This window comes from Mercenaria mercenaria, unplaced genomic scaffold (genome assembly GCF_021730395.1).
Source record: "Mercenaria mercenaria strain notata unplaced genomic scaffold, MADL_Memer_1 contig_623, whole genome shotgun sequence".
NCBI classification, from domain to species: domain Eukaryota; kingdom Metazoa; phylum Mollusca; class Bivalvia; order Venerida; family Veneridae; genus Mercenaria; species Mercenaria mercenaria.
In genome coordinates this window covers 5,903-30,240 of record NW_026463508.1, presented here as the reverse complement: position 1 = coordinate 30,240, position 24,338 = coordinate 5,903, and the positions used below count along the sequence as shown (strand labels likewise).

Below are 24,338 nucleotides of genomic sequence, written 5' to 3'. Positions count from 1 at the left end.
CCCTGGAAAATATTAAACCATCCCTGGACTTCCAAGAAAAGTTTTCACCTCCAGACCATTGACAATCAAGCTGTAATGTCTAATGGTTGAAGTCCCAATTATTCTCAAACTATTGATCAATCACCATTTTCAATCTTAACATCTGACCTACTGACTCCAAAACAGTAAGGGTCACCAACTGACTGTGCAGATAAATTTACAGCCCTACCTCCCCCACCCAACCACACAGAAGCCCTCCCACCCCCTCCTACCACATACAACCCCTCCCTCCCCCACCCCACCACACACAAGTCCTCTCTCCCTCACCCCCGCCAAGCCCTACCTCCCCCTCCCCCTACACACCACACACACTCCCAGACATCTTATTAAAGTCTTTATCTTTCTAATAACATTCAATCTCAAGTTCATTGTAAGGCCTGTATTTTTTTATTTTTGCTCAGTCAAAAGTGTTTGTTGTATGTTCAATAATACTTTAGAACTATCAGTATTTTTTCTGTTGCAAACTTTGAGGCGTGCAAGGTATAAATCTGTCACTACTTTAAAGAATTTTTTTCCAAATTCTAAAGCTGTTTTAATGTTTGTCAAAGGTATACAAGAGGGTCATGATGACCCTGAATCGCTCACCTGAGTAATATGAGCCGCATGTTTCAAATGGAAAACTGCACATATATATTAGAAAGTAGGTCACATTCATGGTCACTGAAAGACAGTTTTAAGATTGGTGTGCAAAATTGTACATGTCGTCCAAATTTCAAGGCTGTATCTTTAAAAACAAGAAAGTAGGTCAGCAGGTCAAGGTCACAGTCAAGTGATCCCTAATCACTTCGGTCATCAAACAGTCTGGGAAATATGATCTGATCATTTTTTAAGTATTTTTTTCCTATATAACTCATAATTATAACAAGTGACCACCATGGCGGGGCCTCTTTTCACCCAAAGGGCATAATTTGAACAAACTTGTTAGAGATCCACCAGGCAATGTTACATACCAAATATCAAATGCCTAGGCCTTGAACTTTCCGACAGGAAGATCTTTAATTTTTTTCCTAAGTCTATATGTTAAATTTGGGACCCCCAAGATAGGACCTCTTTTCACCCTAGGGACATAATTTGAACAATATTGGTAGAGAAACACTATGAAAGGCAACATACTTGGTATCAAAAGCCTAGGCCTTGCAGTTTCAGGCAAGAAGATTTTTAAAGTTTTTTTCCTATATAAGTCTATGTAAAATATGAGATCCACCCTGAGCAGGGCCTCTTTTCACCCCAGGGGCTAATTTGAACAATTTTGGTAGAGGACCACAAGGCAATGCTACACACAAAATATCAAAGGCCCAGGTCATGTGGTTTTAGACAAGAAGACTTTTAAAGATTTTTACTATACAAGTTTATGTAAAACTTGTGACCCCCGGGGCAGGCCTCTTTTCACCCCAGGGATACAATTTGAACAATCTTGATAGAGGACTATAAGATGATGTCACATGCCAAATATCAAGGCTCTAGGTAGAGCCTTGTGGTTTTGAACAAGAAGATTTTTAAAGTTTTTCCTTTTGGTGGCCATGGCAACCAGAATTCTGCATGGAATTATATTCTTTGAACTATTTTGAAAGGGGACCACCCAAGGATCATTCCCGTGAAGTTTAGTGTAATTCTGCCCAGTGGTTTTCAAGAAGAAGATTTTTTTAGAAAATGTTGACGGACGCACGACTGACAATGGATGACGGACATTGAGCGGTCAAAAAAGCTCACTATAAGCCTTTGGCTCAGGTGAGCTAAAAACTGTACACAGTCCTATTGAGAACTAGCATGCAGCTGCTAGTGATACCTAAAGGGGAGACCAGATATAACTGACAGTATGTAAAGGTGTATGTCATGGCACAAACAAAGTCACATTAGGCAGCTGGTTCAGTCACTTTTCAAGCTCTGAAACCCCTGAACTCGAGAAAATAAAAACGGGAAAAAGAGGTCTGTAAAAGTACTTACCGAGAGTATTTGTCTGTCTGACTGGACAAGCAAAAATAAAAGTCAAGCAACACATATCGTAATAGTACATTTGTTGATGCATAATAGAACTTGTTTATTGATTACCAGACTTCTAGACTCTGGGTCTTGGAAGTCCAGTTACCAGACTCCTAGCCACTTCCTAAAATCACATAAATGATTTACATGCAGAATGTTACCAGCAGTCAAAGAAATGAAATTACACGATATCAATCAGGGGATAGTGGATTTCACAGCTTGGAACTAACTAATTAACTACATATTCTGACCTATGAAAAAGCTGCAGAAACTCATATCATTTCAGATTTCTGAAAGAATATGGTTGGAAAAGTTAAGGTTAGCTAGATACACACATATCAATTCTGTATTGCCTGTCGCAAGTTCATGTTGTTATGTTATTATGTATTGACATTATGTATATAATCTCCCCATATTCAATGTATAACTACATGGGTGTAATAAAGATCATGTTCTGTTCTACGCACAAGTTAGACATGTGGAATAGCCCGATCGGAACAATAGGTGGGCTCGATTGTGTACTCCATTTCTGTCCAGTAAAGGTGGGCCGGTGGTCTAGTGGTAATAAGCTTGACTGTCAATCCAGAGGTCCGGTGTTTGAATCCCAGTCCAGGCACTGGAAATTTCTGAGATGCTCTTGAGTGTCTCCCACCTAACTTAGAGGCCTGTACTGGTTCTTCCCATGAAAGACAGCTTCGCGTGTATCAGTGCTATACACTGGGCACATTAAAGAACCAGACTTTCTATTCGCAAAGAGCTGGGCTAAGTTAGCCAGACTTGGCTGTATCTAAAAATGATTTCTCTCTATCTGTTCTGGGGACTCTGTCCCTGTGGTCAGATCGCTCTGTGTCTGTACTAGTAGAGGATGAATTTTGCGCTCTGTGTGGCTGCGTTTGCTATTATGTAAAGTGCATTTGAACATGTTTATCATGAAAAAGGTGCTATATAAGTCTGGTATAATATATGCACAGATTTTGACCAATTTATACACGTTATAGTCAGGCTGGTGGCGCGTGCATCTATTCCAAACACACAAGGGACATGTCAAAAAGCCATATTGAAACATCACGGCACATTTCGGCGTACCAATATTGTGATCCGACTAGTGGCTCAAGCATCAATTTGGTACACATGCTGTGCATGCCGAATGCCCGGATGGAAACAATAGGTGGGCTAGATTGTGTAATACTCCGCCGCTGATTGGCCAAATACATCTGCATCTAGTTTTTCGAAATAATTTGATTGACTTTCACAGTTCTCGCGTAAAAATCTCAAAAGTACCTGAAGTAGGCAGTGCTTTAATTATGCCATTGATGTGTAAATTCAATCTGTTTTGATGCCTTGCAAATTGTTTTTAGGCCCAACTGCAGTACTTAGCATGAGTAGACCCAAAAAGAGACCAGGCCGCTTAATTCACTATCTGGACAAACATCAGAGCTCCAGATAAGGTTTTGTTTTATTAGTAACGGTACTACCTCAGATGTTTTGTTTTATTACAGTAACGGTACTCCCTGAAATTTTGTGAAATTAGTAATGGTACTACCTGATAATTTGTGAAATTAGTAACATTACTGCCAGATAACAGACAAAAGTTAGTAACAAGGAAATCTGTTTAGTACTGATACCAACTGACTTACTTTTGAAATAAAATAAGTAAGACTCTTACATCATTCTTTGGCTAAATATGTGTCATAATTTTGTTTTCAATGTTTATTTTTTCCACCAATAAAGAAACATATGTAAGCAGCAGTGTGTTCTTTTGAATTTCGACCTGCCTCTTGCACTGCGTGCTGCCATTTTATTTTGACTGGATCGATAGATTTGGAAAAAAAATGCAAAATAATGCATGAAAGTGGTAAACCGGTCTATTACTTTTCGCTAATTAAATTAAATACTGGAAAAATATATTGGGTTACAGACCACCAAATGTGCAACTTGGCGTGGACATGCAATAAGGCTCGATCTTCCTTTGAATACAGATACATGTTGTACTGATACAACCACATTTTTTAAGTTTATTAGTACTGATACGACCACATTTAAAATAAATTCTTACTGATACGACCACATTTAAAAATAAATTCATATCTGACCCCATACAAATATATATTTACGAAAAAATGGCCCTTATCTGGAGCTCTGGAACATTGTATTTTCTGTCAGATCTTTTATGTTAAACTTGCATTTTATCCACGGATTTTTAAAACTTGCGTCAGGGCTTTTCATCAGGAAATTGGGAAGAGGCCTTGGCCTTTCAAATTGGGAAATTTATGAGTGATAACTGTCCATTTTGAGAAAAATAATCAACTAGAAGTAAATACCGTAAGAAGAATTAAATTTATCTCCCCTGAAACACAGACTAACATCCAGGCCAGGGAAGATAAGGGATTAGACTGGTAATGCGTCACACGTGGTTCTGTGGGCTGTTAGGCTATAGTGCCACAAAAAATCCATACCTATAGTGCCACAAAAAATCCATACCAGACAAAAGCTTACTCTGGAAATACTAAAATGTAAACAAAATCTTAATCATCTGTTGGCACGATTTTGGAAAATTTTACCTTGTATTTTGGGAAATATCTCTGCCACAGTTGGGAAAAAATAATATATTTTTGGATTGGGAAGAGACCTTTATATACAAGCCTCTGTTATGTCAGGATGAAAAGCCCTGTGCGTGCAAATGACTTTTTAGACGAGAATCACGCAGGTTTTAGCGTGAACAGGAATACTGATTTCTCTTGCCTATATATGTATATACATACTGAAATCATTTAATTTCGTCGGCACGAAATTTCGTGGTTTTGACCAAAACGGCGGTTTCGTGGGGACATAAATTCGTGGATTTTCAATTTTTGAATTTTTTTTTGATACATAATTTCCCCAGAAATAGATCTGCTGAATATCCCGAATTTAACAGACTGGGCACATCTCCCAATCGGGGTAAATTACCTCGTTCGGGGCAATATACCCCAATCAAGGTACAACAAGAACAATAGAAAAGTACAAAATATTTGATTACTTTGCTAATGCTCATATTCTCCGGTCAACTTTGCATGATATAAATAGTAATTAATATAACGATTTTTAACAGATTTTTGTTGTAAAAGTTTTAGATTTTCAACATTTTTTAACAAATGCAAAATTGATAAAATGGTACATAAGCATGTTTGTAATGATGATATAAAGCTTTAGTATATGGCAGTGGCTAGGTAGCCGGTTCCAGCTACCTAGACCAAAGGTCTACATAGCTGGTTCCGGTTACCTAAACTAAAGGTCTAGGTAGCTGGCTCTCTCTCTATATATATATCATATATGAACACGTAAGTCAAGGTAGCCGGCTTTAATATACTTTGTTATAAAGGATCATTATATTAGTTAAATAAATTTCACTTTTGTGACTTATTATTGACTATTTGTGATTTACCTGTTTATATCGCCATATTTACGCACTCGTATCATATCGGCAGATATTTTGTTATGTTATCAGCAAATGATCAAAGCGTCGCTATTGTCATCGGGGTGTTTAAATGGCATGCTTATAAATTAAAAGTAAAATTTTTAATGAATTTTTGTAGTTGTTATAAATTGACAAAAAAAATGATAGATGATTTCAATTGTCGGCGATACTTTAGAATAAGGTCTTTTGATATGTACATGTAATTATATTTTACATTTCACATTTATCACGCTACCGTAGAATAAAGAGCTCATATGTTCAAACAAACAATTAGAAGTTAGAACCAATCAAGATCATTGATTTATAGACAAATCGGCGAAGAAATTAGTTGGTAATTAGGTAATTAATTAAAGACGCACATAGAAGTGCGAAAGCGATGATCACTTAAAATTTTCTCTTAAAAAAGGCACACGAAATGATCAAACGCCGTTATGTTCAGTAGAGCCGCATCATTTAATGTACGATGATGCTCTTTGTTTTGCCTTTTTTTTAACTGTTTGTTTTGTTTTCTTTTAAGAATAAATCACTGTATCTCGAATATGTATCGAGTACGTTTTAACATAACAAAATGTCCGCCTATGATATGAATGCGTTAATATGGCAAAATAAACAGGTAAAACACAAAATAATAAATCACAAGAAATTTAATTTATTTAACTAATATAATAATCCTTATTATCCTTTATAGATACAGTTTATTAAAGCCGGCTACTATTACTTGCATGTTCATATACGATATGTATATATAGAGCCGGAACCGGCTACGTAGACTAAAGGTCTAGGTACCTAGCCACTGCCTTAGTATATATATTACTATAGGTAGCCGGAACCGGCTACATAGACTAAAGGTCTAGGTACCTAGCCACTGCCTTAGTATATATATTACTGTTGGCACTTTAAAGAAAAACAAAGTATAAAATTTTTTGAACTTTTCTTTTGTTCTTGTCTTACCCCGATCGGGGTATTTTACCCTGAACGAGGTAATTATTCCGTAATGTACCCCGATCGGGAGATGTGCCCTGCCTGTTCAAAACATCACTGCGCATTTCGGTGTATACCAATAATTAGTCGAACTAATCCGACGTATACAGTTTGTTTTATATTGTGACGGTCAAACTGCGGTGGCTGCAAAAGTCAGAAATTAAAAAAGCAGCCACTCAGCGACAGTACAGTTGGTTCGCCAGTTCCGACGTTTCACCGGTTCCGAAGTATTCCGATTATCGCCGGCTAACAATTTAGTTATCTGAAGCCGAAAATGTTTAGATATGTTTCGTCACATGTATGAATTTTAATAACGACATTTATTTGGCAAAACTATTTTACAAGGTAACAAAATGTTCCCAAACATATTGACAGGTTGTTTACATTTGCTGAATCCATGTTGAAGTTTATTGCACAAGGAAATAGTGATTGTGTGTGGTAAGAAAGGCAGGGGTATTTGCAATTTTTTCTTGGTCCTGAATTTATGCCTTATACATAAGCAGCACATGGTCAAAATTTAAATAATATCACTTCGTTAGTTCATAATGAAATTGAGACCAATATGATGGTAGTACATTTAGCCAGTTCGGATGAATTGTTCATAAACTTTGATGAGGTACCCTAGGGGGGTACTTCAGGTATCAGAAAAAGTAATGCAAGTTGATTTTTTTGTTACTGATGTAATTTTCCACCCATTAAGGGTGAATTGGCCTTGCTTGTATGTCTGTCTGTATGGTTGTTGTGATGTGATTTCAGGAGATACAAAATATAATATTTTTCAGTGGATTTTAAGAAAATTCAGTAAGCATATTAACTTGATTGACTGACTTCATATATAAATGTTCTGTTGAATTTATTTCACTGCAGACAATTTCTTTCACATACAAGCCTAATACCAGTGTTAGGCCTAAACGAAAAAGTTCTTTGTTTCCGGTAACATGCTAAAAAAATTTGGGAAGGTACACATGGTACAGGTGGAATTTTTTATATACATTAAAAAAAGGGAGACTTTTCGGAAATTATTTTTGTGTCAAAAATGGATACAAATAAAGGTATGCCTTTAGAGCATTAGTAAATTGATTTCTAATATATCTGACCAAGTTTATAGCGTAAAAAGTGCAGTTTTGCAATAAAAAACTAAAACAAAATATTCTCCAAGGCCATAAAAACATTTAGGCAACAGGGTAAGTGGGAAGCCGTAAACAAACAATTATAGTTATTATATTTACACCTTATTAATATTTATCTCAAGAGTTGTGGAAGTAAGCTTGAAATCATTTCAAAGTTTTTTGCTCAGAAGCAGTTAATTCATAAAATGGAGGTAATAACCATAACCTGATAAACTAATTCTTCAGCTCACCTGAGCACAGAGTGCTTTAATAATGGTGAGCTTTTGTGATCATGCTGTGTCCGTTGTATGTCAGTCTGTCATCAACAATTGTGTTTAAACAATATCTCCTCCGAAACAACTTTTTAGCTCGACTTTTCGAAGAAAAAGTAGAACTATAGTTTTGCACTCGCGTCGGCGTCTCTGTTGGTTAAAGCTTTTGATTAAGTCAAATATCTCTGTTACTATCAAAGCTATTGACGTGAAACTTAAAATAGTTATTTACTATCAAGGTCTACACCAGGAGAAACAATCCCCACAACTCTGTTTGAATTTTGACAGAGTTATGCCCCTTTTAACTTGGAATTTTCAGTTAAATTTTTTGATAAAGTCAAATATCTCTGTTACTATCAAAGCTATTAACTTGAAACTTGAAATAGTTATCTACTATCAAAGTCTCCACCAGGAGAAACAATCCCCATTACTCTGAATTGAATTTTGTTGGAGTTATGTCCGTTTTTGATTTAGAATTTTTTTGTTTAAGTTTCTGATAAAGTCAAATATCTCTGTTACTATCAGAGCTCAGTGCCGTAGCCAGAGACAAATTTTAACCGAGGCAATCTAGGGGGATCCGGGGGCATACCTTCCCCCATGGAATTTTTGTCCCCAGGAAGGCTCTGGTGCGTTCTGAAGCCCTCTCAGACAGTGTTATATCACAGTAAAAACCGTCCTTTTAGCCCTGTTTATCACAGTTACTTTCATATTTTAAGAAAAAAAAAAATATATTAATAAGGATATTTGGGGATTTATCCTAGTCTTATATGGTCGGACACAATCATTTTTGTAACTAAAAGGCAATACAATCAGAAAACCAGTAAACACATACAAGAACATGATATTTATCATTTTACTAGTAATTTATTAGTTTATAGCCCGAGATGGGGTAGGTACTGGAGGGGGCTTTTGTCCGTGTTGGGGGAGGGGGGGAGGGCGGGGGGTCAGAGGATCTCCCCCTAAAAATGTTTGAAATGCAGGTATGAAATGGTTGCCGCTGGTGCATTTTTCCCTTTAAATTTTAAGGTATGGTGGGGATTTCCCTTATTTTAGTGGGGCCAGTGGGCTCTTTTCCTGGAAAATTTTGAAATACAGATTCGAAATGGTGGCCTATGGTGCATTTTTTTGTCTTGATTTTCAGATGCTGTCTCCCGCAGAAAAAAATGAAATACAGGTATGAAATGGTGGTCTCTGGTGCACTTTTTGGTATAAATTCTAAGGTATGGGAGGGGTTCCCCCATCATTTTAGTGGGGTCAGGGGGGCTCTCTTCCTGGAAAATTGTGAAATACAGATACGAAATGATGGCCTATGGTGCATTGTTTGGTGTAAATGTTTAGGTACTGAATGGGGAACCCTCACATGTTAGGGGGTCAAGGGGCTCTCCCCCTGGAATAATGAAATACAGATATAAAGTGGTGGCCTCTTGTGCATTTTCTGGTCTAAAGTTTGAGGTATCGGGGTACCCTCACTTTAGTGGGCCCGCCATTACATGACTGAAATACTGTTCAAATACGGCGTAAACACCCCCCTCCCCCCCACCCCCATTTAAAAAAGCACTTTAGTGGGGTGTCAGGGGGCTTTTCCCCAGGAAAATTTTGAAATATTTGTATGAAAGAGTGGCCTCTGGTACGTTTTGGGGTTTAAATTTGATAATGATAATAAACGATTAGGTTAACTTTGATGAGTATGGGTCACTTCTCAGCCAACTGGGGGTGGGGAGGGGGGAGGGGGCAAGTGCCTGGCAAGGATATCAGTACGACTGATAAGATTTCTACCTCACCTTGCCTCAAAGATGTAATGAGGCAGATGATATTCTGATATATTCTTTTTGTATTTAATAATATACTTTTTTGAACTTTTGTAACTGAATTTTTCATGAGTGTGATAAGCCTACTTTTTACTTTTTTTTGGCTCTTCAAATTTTAACCGAGGCAGCTGCCTCGCTTTGCCTCAGTGTGGCTACAGCGCTGGAGCTATTCTTTTAAAACTAAAAATAGTTATTAACTATCAAAGTGTACGCTTGGAGAAACAATCCCCATAACTTTGGTTTGATTGTTGTCAGAGTTATGCCCCTTTTTTAACGTAGAATGTTTGTTTAAAGTTTTTACTGGCAAACCTCTAATTTTGAGTCAAGCACTGAGAAAAGTCGAGCACGCTGTCTTACGGACAGCTCTTGTTTATTTATTATATGCCCCTCTAATAAAGAGTGGGGCATTTTGGCAGGCAGGCATTCAGTGTCCAAAAGCATGTCCACTCTCTAAGTGGAATAGTTTCATCAGATCTTTACTAAACTTGGTGACAATGTTTGTAGGCATAATATTTCAGCCAAGTTCCATAACCAGCAAAATCGCCCCACACACTCTTGGATTATGGCCCTTAGGCTGAGTTCGATGATGGGCATATTTTGTGACAGTCTGGCACTCTAGTTTATTTTGTCGCGCTGACACAATAATAGGTCAAATGGCGACTTTCCAGCTTTGATGATGGAGGAAAACCCCAGGTGCTCCTCCGTGCATGATTTTATCACAAGCGGGCATCTGGGTAGAATCACTGACATTCTGTAAGCCAGCTGGTTGGCTTCCTCACATGAAGAATTTAGCGTTCCGAGTGAGACTTGAACCCACATCGATGAAGGGCAAGAGATTTGAAGTCAGCAACCTTAACCACTCTGTCACGGAGGCCCTAACCCCCCACCACGCCCCAGAAATACTGAATTGATCTGATGAAATTAGACATGGATGTTCATTGGATGGTTATATACTATTTGTTCAAACAGTTCTGTTTGGTTGCATATAGGAGCCACCCGAGATAAAAATAGAAAAATCTTCAAATGACATCTTCTCATATACCGATGGTTGATTTTGAAGTATTCCATGAAAAAATTGTCATTATTGTGGCCTTCTACAGATATTGTTCCATTTTTCTGATGTGTCAAATAAACATAGGTGCCAGAGTGCGTCGTAACTTTTCATCAACTTCAAATGCAGATAATCCACATCAAATCTATTCAACTTCACTAAATATATAAATAACTTGTCCATATTTAGCTACATTTATAATCAAATGTCATGTAGTAACAGCTGATTGTGTAAAAAACTTCCAGTTTTTTAATGATAGTACACATTTATACTGCTTTCAGCTGTACATGTATACAGTGTGTACTATTTTTAACCAAATTCATCAGTGCTAATACACATACATTTGTTTATTCTATGTTTACATAAACTACTGGTATTATTTTTTTATGTTTTCAAATATGAAATTTGGGTCTAGTATACCTTTAATAATATATAATTATAAGAAAATTTGAAATTCAATAATGTTAATAGCTAATACCTTGATATTTGGCATGTGATTTCAGAGTTGTACTGTCTACTGTACTTGTTCAAATTATTGCCCTATGTTCAAAAATGTGTGTGACATGTATATAATACTGGCTAACATAAAAGAAACCTAACCTTTACTTGAACCACTATGTTATACAAACACACTAGAACATTTTTTACATAGGTGAGCGCTTTAGGGTCAGTGACACTCTTTTATAAATGTTTTTTTATTTTATTTTAACAGGTATAATGACCAAAGTGAAGCTTTCAAGTGGTGTATCATGTACACCTTGCAAAAGTTTAAGGAAGCACGCCAGTACCAGCCCTGCTCAGAAAGAAGCTGCCAAAATTACATTGAAATACAAAAGAGGGTATAGAAAATCTCCAGGTAAATTAGACAGAGTTAAACAGGCCATCAAGGACGTTGAGAGTGGAGTTCCAGTGATGAGAGCTGCAAGACAAAATGACTTATCAGAAAGCTTTCTGAGACGTAGAATTTTTGATAACGTTTCAATGGGCAGCAGAAATGGTCCACACCCTGTATTTAGTGTAAAAGAAGAGGAGGAAATGGCGAAGTGGCTTTCAGAGATGTCTAAAAGAGGAATGGGTCTTGGTGTGTCAGATTTTTTATATTTTGTTCAGGTTATGTTGAAGAAAGATAAACGTCGGAATCCATTTAAAAATGATCGACCTGGTTATACATGGTACTACAGTTTCATGGCACGTAATTCGCATTTAGTTGAGCCTAGAAAAGAATCACCGTTGGAAAGTTCTAGAGCTAAAGTAACTTCAAAAGAACTTGATAATTGGTTTTGTAACTACTACAAGTTTGTTTCTGAATTACATTTGTTGGACAAACCTAACAGAGTGTATAACGCAGATGAAAGTGGTTTTGCTATGGGTAGTAAGACAGGATTAGTAATTGGACCTACTAAGTCAGACTTTCCGGGAACCGTGCCCCATCTGAGTGGAAAAAGTAAAAAACGTTTGACTGCCATGTTTTGTGGAAATGCGGAAGGTGACATAATTCCTCCATTTCTTATATATCCAAGCCCTCAGCCAACAGCTTATGATCCATTGATAAACAGCAGGACAGGCACTGTAATAGAATACACTGACAAAGGCTGGATGAATGCAAAAACATTTTTTAAGTTCCTTAAACATTTTGATATCTATGCTTGTCAAGATAGACCTGTAATTTTGCTTATCGATAGTGTTAGCAGTCATATTAATGTAGATGTCTTTACCTTTGCCAAGGAAAGGGGAATAGAGCTGTATAGGTTGATACCTAATGCTACTCACTTTTTACAGCCATTAGATAATGGTGTTTTTGGACCGTTGAAGAAAGCTTGGCACCAAACAGTTAGGAAATATACTAGGGATAATCCAGACAAAAGCATTGGAAAAGAAAATTTTGCAGCCAAACTTCATGAGGCCTTTTTACATTTTTACAAACCTCTTACTGTTGTTAATAGTTTTAAGGCAACAGGTGTTTTTCCCATTGATAGGTCAAAAATTACTGATAGTCGTTTGGAGCCTTCCATGACTTTTCAGTCTGAATCATTAGAGGAGAATATCCATGTTGATTATAACAATAATTGTAAAACCTCACAGGTAGTCAGCCCTTTGTCTGTTGCAAATATTAATGTTCAGACTAGTCATTCTGTCAGTATGTCTGTTGTAAGTAGTAATGATAATCTAGTGGTATCACCACACACTGTATCATCACATCATATGTCTGTTTTACCTGGTACCAATTTTGTAAATGTAACATCAGAACCTGTATCATCACATCATGTGTCTGTTTTACCAGGTACTAATTTTGTAAATGTAACATCAGAACCTGTATCATCACATCATGTGTCTGTTTTACCAGGTACTAATTTTGTAAATGTAACATCAAAACCTGTGTTAGATGAGAATGTGTCTGAATTACCAGGTACCAGTTCTGCAAATGTATTATCAGAACCTGTATCAAATTCATCTGAAGATGTGTCTATTTTACCTGGTACGAATTATATAAATGTTACATCAGAGCATATTTCCCCGTTGTTTCTGCTTGCAGATGTAGCCTCTAGTTTTTCTGGTAGAAGCACTGACAATGCCATACCATCAGGTGTTAGTAATATAAGTGTTACTTATCCAAATAACACAGTACCAGTAAGTGTTTGTGATAGTAATTGTCGAAAAAGCAGTAACAGCTTACAATGTACTTCAGTTGTTGATGATGCAATGTCACCTTTTGTTAAGGAAAGTCTTGTGTTCCCATCATGTACCAATGTTAAAGGAAGGAAATCTACTTCTAAAACTTTGCCTGACTGCTTAACATCAGGAGAGAGTATAAGGGCATCAGCTCTACAGAAACTAAGCTCTATTAAACAGTTTGCAAGAAAAGAAATTGCAGCTAAGAAAAAATATATGAGAGAAAAACTGAAAGATGTTGCTAAAAAAAACAAAGAAAAAAAAAGTGAATTATTGGAAACTAAAAACAAATCCTTGTCAAGTCAGAAAGGTAAAAGGAAAGCTAAAAAATCCTTGAATTTTAGTTCAGACTCTAAATCAGATAGTTGTTCTGTATGTAGGAAGCACACTGAGGATCCACATGGTTGGGTCCAGTGTGATATATGTGATTGTTGGATTCATGTCTCTTGTATTCCCAAAGATCACGATTATGACCGTGCTGCCCTAACAACAGACAGTGTAGAATTTTTCTGCCATTTTTGTGTAACATGATGAAATATGATTTTCTTATTTCAAACATGTAACTTTCAGATAACAATTTCTGTCTTGTCCACAGCTGTTTTTAATTATACATCAACACTAAAAGGTGAATGTGTTATAAATTCTTAGTTATTGTAAAAAATATACAATGTAATCTGTTATAAAGTTTTGACTAGAGCCAGCCATGTGGATCCTCTTATGTGTTTTATCGCATAGTGCGGCAATTTTCCTTTGATCTTTGCAGCATGTTATACATAGTAACACATTATTACTACAAAACTGTGCTGATATCTTACAAAACTGTTGCGATATATATCAACACGGAAATCTCTATGGAGTTTCATAAGAAAAAAAGTGTTCCGATATATATCAGCACAGAAAAACTGTTCCGATATATATCGGAACACTTTTTCTCTATTGAGGTCCTATCAAGGGAGTATAATTTTTTCCTTTCAAAGAAAAGATGATTTTAGCTCCAATTTACAGTTCACAGAGAAAGAATTGTCACAAACACCTACATTTATAAAGTAAAAGAATAAATAAACTAGAATATTTCAAAAACTTGATAGTTATTGCCAAATTCAGAAATACATGAAATATATGAAATTCTGAGATTTCTCAAATGTTTCTTTTTCTTTGATTTTTTTTAACAAAACAACAAGTTTTACAATATGTCTGGCCAATGAAATGCAAAGATTTAAAACCAATGCAGAAATTTGTTGGGTACTTTTATCTGGGGAACACATTTTCTAAAACAGAAGTTTTAGTGTTTCAGTCAGCGAGGCGCAGAAAGGGAATCAAAATAGTAAAAATAATAATAAACAAATTTAAATGAAAATGATATATAAATTTTAATGATAAACTATGCGATAAAACAGTTATAATATGTAGTGCTCGTGTGTTACCAGGATATATCAGAGCTAGGGGTACATCTCGTTATTTTTCTCTTCACATATCTGTCTCGGCCTACCGGCCTCGACGATATGTGCAGAGAAAAATACCCTCGATGTACCCCTAGCTCTGATATATCCTGGTAACACACTCTCACACATACTATAACTATTACTTATACTTGGGGGGATCTGTTTTCTATGTATGTATCCGGCAGTAAGCAGAGTATTTTAACATCATGTTCTGAACATGCTTTTAGCTTGACTATTCGAAGAATATGTAGAGCTATCCTACTCACCACAGAGTCGGCGTCACACCTTGTTTTAAGTTTTTCGTACCATCATGATGTCCAGTTTTAGGAATACATAACTCTATCAATGATTTTGTCTGAATTATAGCCCCTTTTTAGCTCCACTATTCAGAGAATAGGCCGGGGTGCTATTCTACTCTCCCCCGCATCGGCATGAGCATTCTTGGTTAAAGTTTTTGGGTCGCCTTTGTTTTTTCTTTGTTACTATTGCTTATATCTTACTTTAACTTCACATTAACATTGTTCAGCTTGCAGACAAAGTATATGCTGGGGCTGGGCCCATATAACCAAGGTCAAGGTCACTGTGTTATGCTTGGGTTATTTTTAAGGTAAATGTTTTTCCGCAACCTTTTTTTTCTGTTATATCTTTGTTACTTTTGCTTATATCTTACTGAAACTTCACATAAACATTGTGAAACATACAAAGTATGTGCAGGGGTTTGGTCCATTATACATAACTGCAAGGTTACCAAGGTTTTATACTTAGGTTATTTTTAACCTATACATAACCCCAAGGTTACCAAGGTTTTATACTTAGGTTATTTGTAAGGTTAATAGAATTGGAACCACTGCCTTACCCTTGCATGATCATAAGAGGCGACTAATAGGGTCTTAACACATGAATTTGCAGTAACTCTGTGATTCCAGCAGGTATGCAGATTTTGATTCCATACCTCGTTTTTATTTTGATGTAAATGAGATATGGAACCAAAATTTGTACTCCTGTTTGGCGTCATATAACCTATACTGTGTTGGTGCGCCGTAAAACCCGAATAAATAAATAAAGTTTTTGGGCAACCTTTGTCTTCCTGTCATATCTTTGTTACTATTGCTTAAATCTTACTGTAACGTCACATAAACTTTGTCCAACGTACAAAAATGCAGAGGCAGCTGGGCCCATCATACATAAGGTCACGGTCACCAAGATGTAAACTTAGGTTATTTTTAAGGTTAAAGTTTTTCATTACCCGCCCGCTTAGCTCAGCAGGTAAGAGCGTTGGTCTACTTTGATCCTCGGGCGGGACGTATGTTCTCTGTGACTATTTGATAAACAACATTGTGTCTGAAATCATTGATCCTCCGCCTCTGATTCATGTGGGGCAATTGGCAGTTACTTGTGGAGAACAGGTTTGTACTGGTACAGAATCCAGGAACACTGGTTAGGTTAACTGCCCGCCATTACATGACTGAAATACTGTTGAAAAACGGAATTAAACCCAAAAAAACAAACAAAAGTTTTTCATTAACCTTTTTTATGCCCCCAAAGGGAGGCATATAATTTTTGAACGGTCTGTCATACAAAATATGTGCAGAGGTTGGGCCAGTTATACATAAGGTCAAGGTCACCTAGGTGTTATACTTGGAATTATTTTTATGTTAATTTTTTAATAAAAGCCTTATTTATAAGCATATCTTTGGTACTTCAAAAGATAATGACTTTAAATATTCCTTTATAACCATCATCTGCATGTATGGTTACAATCCCCATAATTCTAATTGTATTTTTGGCAGAACTAAGTCCCTTTCATACTTTTTTTTTTTTTGGCAATCTTCGCTTTCTGGATATAACTTTACATCTTGATGTATCTTCCTTTTAAATTAGAAGTCTCTAATTGAGACATAGATTCATTACTGTAAATTCACCAAATAGCGGAGCCCCTTGTCTTATGGACAGCTCTTTATAATTATAAATCTTTAAGTTTTTCATACCAGTTCATATTTTGTGGAAACTGTTTGACATCAAGCTGAAACTTGTGTCAATTGTTCATTATAATAGTCCTTATCAGTAGGCACAAGTACATAACTCTGCCAATTATTTGACAGAATTATGGCCCTTTTTGGAATTGGTACAGTTTTTAACAAGACCACATCTTCTCAAAACTGTATGAAATGTGGCTTTGAACATTTGTTTACCCTAATGATCTTCATTTGTAGGCAAGAAAACATAACTCTGTCAACTATTTTGACAGAATTATGGCCCTTTTTAGCTCAACTGATTTTTTTGGGGAAAAAATGATGAGTTATTGTCATCACTTGATCGGCGTCGGCATTGCCTGGTTAAGTTTTATGTTTAGGTCAGCTTTTCTCCAAAACTATCAAATCTACTGCTTTGAAACTTGCACACTTGTTAACCATTAATAGCTGAACAGTAAGAAACATAACTCCATCCTGCTTTTTACAAGAATTATGGCCCCTTTTGGACTTGGAAAATATCAGATTTATTGGTTAAGTTTTATGTTTAGGTAAACTTTTCTCCTAAACTATCAAAGCTATTGCCTTGAAACTTGCAACTGTTGTTTACCATCATAAGCTGACTCTGTACATCAAGAAACATAACTCCATCCTGCTTTTTGCAAGAATTATGGACCTTTTTGGACTTAGAAAATCATGGGTAGGACTTTTCTATTAAAATCAGATGAGTGTCAGCAACCGCACGACGGTGCTCTTCTTAGACTTGGAAATCAGTTAAATATTTCATACCAGTCCGTATTTTGTCTAACCTATTTGTAAAGTGGCTTTGAAACTTTGACCACTAGTTTACCATCAAAGTATACAGATGTACATTTTGTAGGCAAGACTGTATAACTAGGACATGGACTTTTGCTCAGTTATGGCCCTTTTTTGACACAGAAATTATTTCAGTATCTCATATCATTCCATATTTTGTATAAACGGTTTGATATATGGAAAACTTGGTTACCATCATGGTCACACATTGCCATATACATGTATAATGTAATACTTTAATACCTGGTTCGCAAATACAGGTTCTTTGTTTATCTGTTTTTGTTTGTTTGTCTGAAATACTGTAATAATATTTTGACCCATGCTTACATCATTTTCTTTGATAGACAGCTCTTAAATTTGTCATACATGTATGATACATTATCAGGATATGTATTCATAATTATAACAAAGACCAGATACAGGACATTCGGGTATATTTTTGAATGCATAAATTGTAATATTTGTAATTTACATGGCTTACTGTTAATCAACTGTTGAATAACATTACTGTCAACTGTTTATTAATAAATTTGACCTTGAGCATGTAACATGATATTCAAGTGTTCGTTATTATTTATTTATTAATGTGATCTTCATTGCCTCCTTCTCAGGCATGGTGTCAATAGCATCAGTTACCAAATTTAAGTCATTTTGTTCATTTGCAGTTATTTCATAAGAACATGGTATTACAGCACCCCCTCCTGTTGCCTGTGGGGCTGGCCATGGTGAGAAGCTGGGACAAGGCTCTCCAGTTGCTACAGCAGTGATTTTTCCACCCGACTCTAAAATTTTCCTAAATGCTCCTGCCAGTCCTCTTGGTACATGGCCTACAGGCAAGCCTGCAACATCGGATAGCCTCAAAAAACGTTTGCTGTCAGTGACAAGTTCTCTCATCTCATGTGGGAAACTCTCTAAAGGTGGAATCCACACCAAAGCTGCATTCTCATCATGAATATTAGTATATTCAAGATCTATGTTTAACTGGGTTTGCATTGGAGGTCTTATCTTGAAATAGTGATAGCCTTTTATCACGCTATTGTCAATTTTGAAATGAATCATGTTGCAATTCTACAGTAATTAATTTGTTTTAGTATACAAGAGTATCCCTAAGGTGCCCCTTTCAGTAATTTTCACGGGAAAGATAAAAAAACGATATCCGACGGAACCGGTGAACATCCTTCGGAAGTAGCGAAAATACGGCTAATGTAAACAATTACTTTTTAACATTTTCTGATTTAAAGTTCCAGTAGGTACTTTGGTATATTTGTGGTAAGTATTGACTCAAACTAAACGTACATGGATAATTTATATTCTCGACATTTTAATGAAGTTCTACCGAAGAATGTAAAAATCCCGTCGGAACTGGCGAACCAACTGTAAGCTTGTCTAACCAATAATGTGATCGGGATATCGCCGTACTGTATATGATCCTATCGCGGTGCATTTCGGTATACCGATCAGGCGCTCATGATAACCCGATACTATATAGTATATTGAATCAGTTCACCTAGTAATTTCCTGTGAAAGGTTATAAAGTAGGTCATAAATCAACATCATGTTACATAAACTTACGATACGTCTAAATATTGCTTGGATGATATCAACAGAGTAAAATAAAAAATTAAATAGAAACATCTGACAAAGTATTAATTTTGTAACAGGCAAAACATTTATTAAACACTCAACACTCACCACAGCTGATGTGCTGTACACTTGTAATTTCCATGTGGTCAAAAGCCTAATTCAGTTACCACAAATACCTACTTATTCCCCGTACCCGTACCGTCATTCATATTCGGGACTAAGTAGTACCGTTACATGCCAGTCCCGGAATGTATCGGACTGAAAGGAAATGAAAGTGATAATCACATAACTCTAAAGTTACCTACATGATAAAAATCTCTCAACTGCAATATCCGGTTCATGGAGTTTGCGCTCAATTAAATTAGAACAAAGGAAATTGCTAAGTGATGTAAGTAATTTAGTTAAAATGCTATTTGTAATTTAGTTAAATTGCTATTTGAGCTATAATCGAGTGCGATGTACAAACTATAATTAGTTTGCATATGAACTACGCGTATGTGTCAAGTTAGCAATGCCCAGATATTTCAAGTTAGTAATGCCCAGATATTTTTCAATTGTTTGAAATAAACAAACCGATTTCCATATAGTTTTCGACTTACTGCAGTAGGTAATATAAAAACAAAACTTGACTAGTTTACTGTATAGTATTTCATGTTTTCAATGCAATATTTACTGTTGTTTTATTTTTCAACACCGTCTGTCAATTTTAAAAGTATTTCCTTTTACTCCTAAAATCAATTTACACTGGATTAAAAAAAAATGTCTTAATGTTTTAATGAATTTCAAATATTACGTCACTTATTTGAAATTTAAAATTCATAATTATTATGTAGGTGATTTAACTTATCTCTAACTGGTGATCTGTATATTTAGAAACTTTCATGAAAAAACTTTAATCATACTTCTGCACTGTCTATATATACTTTCAAGTGAGATCTCCGTTCAAAACCTTACATAAGGTGTTTGAATTCTTCATGCACGTAAACAGTCCAGGCGGCTTATGCTCCGGGTTCTGCCCATGCGTGAAACAATGCCTGGGAGTGCACCTAGGGTCTTCCTCTACCATTAAATGCCGCTATATGACCTACACTGCACATGATAGTGTGTCTCTTACTCGCCCACCTTCAAAAAACAAGAAAGAAATAATCTAAAAACTACACATTAAAACAATAATGAATTACTGAGTATATCATCTGTCAATTTCAAAACTTGACACGGTGTTTCTTTAATTTATACGTCAATGAAGTCTGCGTGAGACATTGAAAGAAGGAAGATGTTTAATTATTTACAAAGATTTTGTTAACGGCGACCTTGAACATATGCATCAACTTGTATCTTCTTTTGAAAATCTACTTTTCATTTATAACGATTCATAAAGTAAAACTAGCGATTTAAGTGTAATTCGCTTCTAAGCTTCATGTTCAGGTTCAGATTCCACAGAATGAAGTCGTCAGATTTATGCCGAATGTGTCTGCTAGGACTTCGCTTACAAATTCGGATATTCAAATGCTTGGTATTTTGAGAATTGAAGATCGGGTCCAACAGTTGAGCCTTACCAGTGTGGGGAATCACGTGACCCAAAATGGTACGGAACACGGAAATCAAGATGGCGGATTTTTGATTTTTTTACCAATTTTCAAAGGTTAGTAAAAACTACAGCATCTATTTCGCTCGTTTTATAGCGCAGTCTATGCGCATTGTAATGCTTTTTCCAGCGATGTATGTGTCTTGTCTACGTTCTCTCTAGTTTCAGAGTTACCTTCGAGGTTTTGACCGAAGCGAGGATAATTTTCTTTAAAAACACAATGGTACGATACACGTAATTACTCTTTACACACAAAAATCTATGTAATTTGCAGCTGTTTAAACTTGTTTAAATCTGTAACTGTTAGATCTTTATCATAGAGTAACTATGCACAGTGTTTGTTAATAATTGTTCGCGAATTCTTGAGAAAAATCGGCAAACTATCGAAATGGTACGCGACACTTGCTATGATACACAACACGTACTAACTGTTGGCAGTCTGATACGCAACACGTGCATGTGTCACCAACGGCGATTTAGCTTCAAATTTGTGTCATAATTAATTTACTAACTTTTTCAAACGTTGTTTTCAGTTTTTAAGATCGTTCGGAAGCACTGCAATCATTATTTATGTTTAAAGAGGTCAGCACGCTAAGACTTTCAGGTTTCAAAATTACATAAAATGTTTATTTTATTTCAGAATGGCGCAGTGATCTAATCTTGTATACTTTTCCTTTACAGACATGGCAAAACCTAAGAAGAAACCGGGTCTGACACTTGGGAAAAAGAAGTGGATAAAGAAGCAAAACAAGAATGTCAATAACTTTCCAATTGCCGCAATCCGTCAAGCAATCACCAGCGAGAAACCATCTAAATCACCTCTGTACAACTCATCTCCAGCAAATAAAAAAAAATTAAAGTGAATTTAGTCACCTGTCGTTTCCAAAAAACAATTTACAATAACTCCCGATAAAGGTCTTCAAGATCACTTTTTGGACATGTAGAGGAAAACAGTGATACCAGAGACGATGTAGAACATTTCTTAAACACTGAATTACTGTGTGAAGAAATCACATGTTCGATACTGCAAGCAGAAAGAGACTTCCTGTGAAAAGAAAACAGGGAACTGTTAGTACATCATGGAACGCAGTTCAGAAAGGAGCTCTGTGTATAAGGTGGGAGAAGGCTAGGACGAATAAAATAAAATGCTACCGATGAAGAGGATGGGACTGGACTGGGAAGTGCTTATGAACGAGAAAAGAAATAGTTACGATATCAGTACCGAAAATAAACGGAAGATGATATAAATACAATTGGAGAAAAGAAACATTATTTGAGTACTTAACGTGAAAGGGAATGTGATATAAATATACACTAAATGAGAACAAATACCGGAAGTGAAATAGATACTGAGTGAAGAAAGAACCGATGTTTTTAATAGTAAATGGTAGGGAAAATTTGATACATTCAGTAAACAATGTGAAAACAGTGTGATTAAAATCATGGGGCTAAATTTTATGCAAAAGGACATTATGTGATATAAGTTGACATACTAAATGGGAATAGAAAGACTCAATGACATTGAGAAAAGGAAATTTTAAGAAGTTTTAATTTATTGTTGGAAGTTTGCTGTATAGATTCTGTATAGATAATGAAAATGAGCTTTGATAGCTTTTTTGTCAATTGAAAAAATGATATGTTCTTTTTTTGCACATGTTTTTGTGACAAAATTTTGTTTAATTATGTTTTTAATTGCAATAAAGAAGTAATCGAACTGTTATTCAAGTTTCTAATCACTGTGAAATTGAAAAGATAGAAGGTTTATGTTATAGCCCCACTAATACCAGCCTCTTTATATGAGAAAACTAGGTAGGATCTTGTGTTGGTTCTTCCAAAGCCTCTTTCTGCTCGTAAGTATCTGGAATACGTTTCAATGGACAATATAGCCACCAAAAACAACGTCAGTTTAAATTATTATAATTATTTATTAATTGTCCATCTTTTGTACGTAAATATAAAATACGTATTTAACTTGAACTCCTGGTTAAATCACACTTTACTCACACATAAATAATACTTGACCAAATTGCAAGTATATATATATATACGGATATACAAAACTGAAACTAGAAACAATGTCAAAATGGTGATACCGTCACATAAAATGCCAACTATAAACATAGTAACACAAAATCCTTAAAATCGCGAGAAGAGTATTATAAAACAATTACAGATATACAAAGACGATGTATTCGCTTCAAAATATCACTGTGAAAAACATACCCCCTTGGCCAGACCCCCATATTAGCTACGCCCATATACAGTATTGTACGTTCCGAGACATAAAACAATCGTACATAATATAAAAGCTCACCCAGTTCGCAAACATGGTTAGGCGGGTGAACATTTTAAAACGTGATCCGATGAAGACTGTTTATTTTGTATGATTGTTTTATGTCTCGGGATGTACCATAACGTTAAAATATACTGTACAGGGGGTAGCAGATAATGTTGGCTTGGCCAAGGGGGATATGTTTACCAGACCCCATATACAAATGTAGTGTAGTATTTTGTTCAATGATACTGAAAACAAACGTTTTCTGTTAAATGTTTCCATGAAGAAACTATCGGAACTATCGACTAAAAATGCGTCAGAAAGGTATATAGTAACATTTATTTAGAGTTCAATAATTAGTTCCAATTTTAGATGATGTTATTTGTTACTAAATGTTATGAACACTAGCAAATCTGGTACGGTAAAGTTTATCAAATATGTTTAGGGTGATGACAGCCCTTGATCTGACATTCCCAATACGTTCTCTACCCTATTTTTGTATCCGCTCATAAAACGAATAAACCGTCTTCCAAACATTCTCCAGCCAAGTATCCAAACATCTTAGTTTTGTTCGAGTATCTCATTTGTATTGTATTAGTGCACCCAAACCAATAAACAACCTCCATGCACGAAACAAAATGCTATACTGTTTACTGGGATTTTTTATCTTTAGCCAATTTTAGAAATTTTATCATTACTTCATCAAGTCCATCTTCCTCTTATAATACCGAGAAAACTTCTGACAATAAATTTTCATTAATATCTTCATCAGTCACATCAACGGGGACTACATTGTCTGTATTATGCAGCTCTTCACACTTGCAATCCAGTGTTTAAGAAGTGCTCTACATTGTCTTTACATATCACTGTTTTCTTCTACACGTCCAAAAAGTGATCTTGAAGACTTTAACTTTAATCGAGAGTTATTGTATGTTTGTATTTTTTTGGAAGCGACAAATGACCTAAATGCCTTTTTTCTTCAGTTTGCTGGATATAAGTTGTAGAGTGGATTCAGATGGCGTAAGAAGTCTTTTTGTTTGTTTTCTCGCTGGTGATTTCCTGGCGCATTGCTGCAATTGGAAAGTCACTTTGATATTGATATTCTTGTTTTGCTTCTTTATCCACTTTTTTCCCAAGTGTCAGACTCCGTTTCTTCTTAGGTTTTGCCATGTCTGTAGAAGAAAAGTATACAAGATTAGAAAACTAAACAACTGCGCATTTTTGAAATAAGATTAATAGATTTTATGTAATTTTGAAACATGAAAGTCTTAGCGTGCTGACCACTTTAAACATAAATAA

General features: G+C 35.8%; 1 protein-coding gene across 1 annotated transcript in view; it reads right to left on the bottom strand.

The window, feature by feature from the left end:
• The window catches only part of LOC128554671 (NADPH--cytochrome P450 reductase-like), a gene marked incomplete at its 3' end in the record, with an annotated part of 32,622 nt that extends 13,280 nt beyond the window's left edge, over window positions 1-19,342 (bottom strand). Inside the window, exon 1 of the mRNA XM_053535979.1 lies at window positions 19,288-19,342. The remainder of the gene's footprint in view (window positions 1-19,287) is intronic.
• Window positions 19,343-24,338: the final 4,996 nt, after the last annotated feature.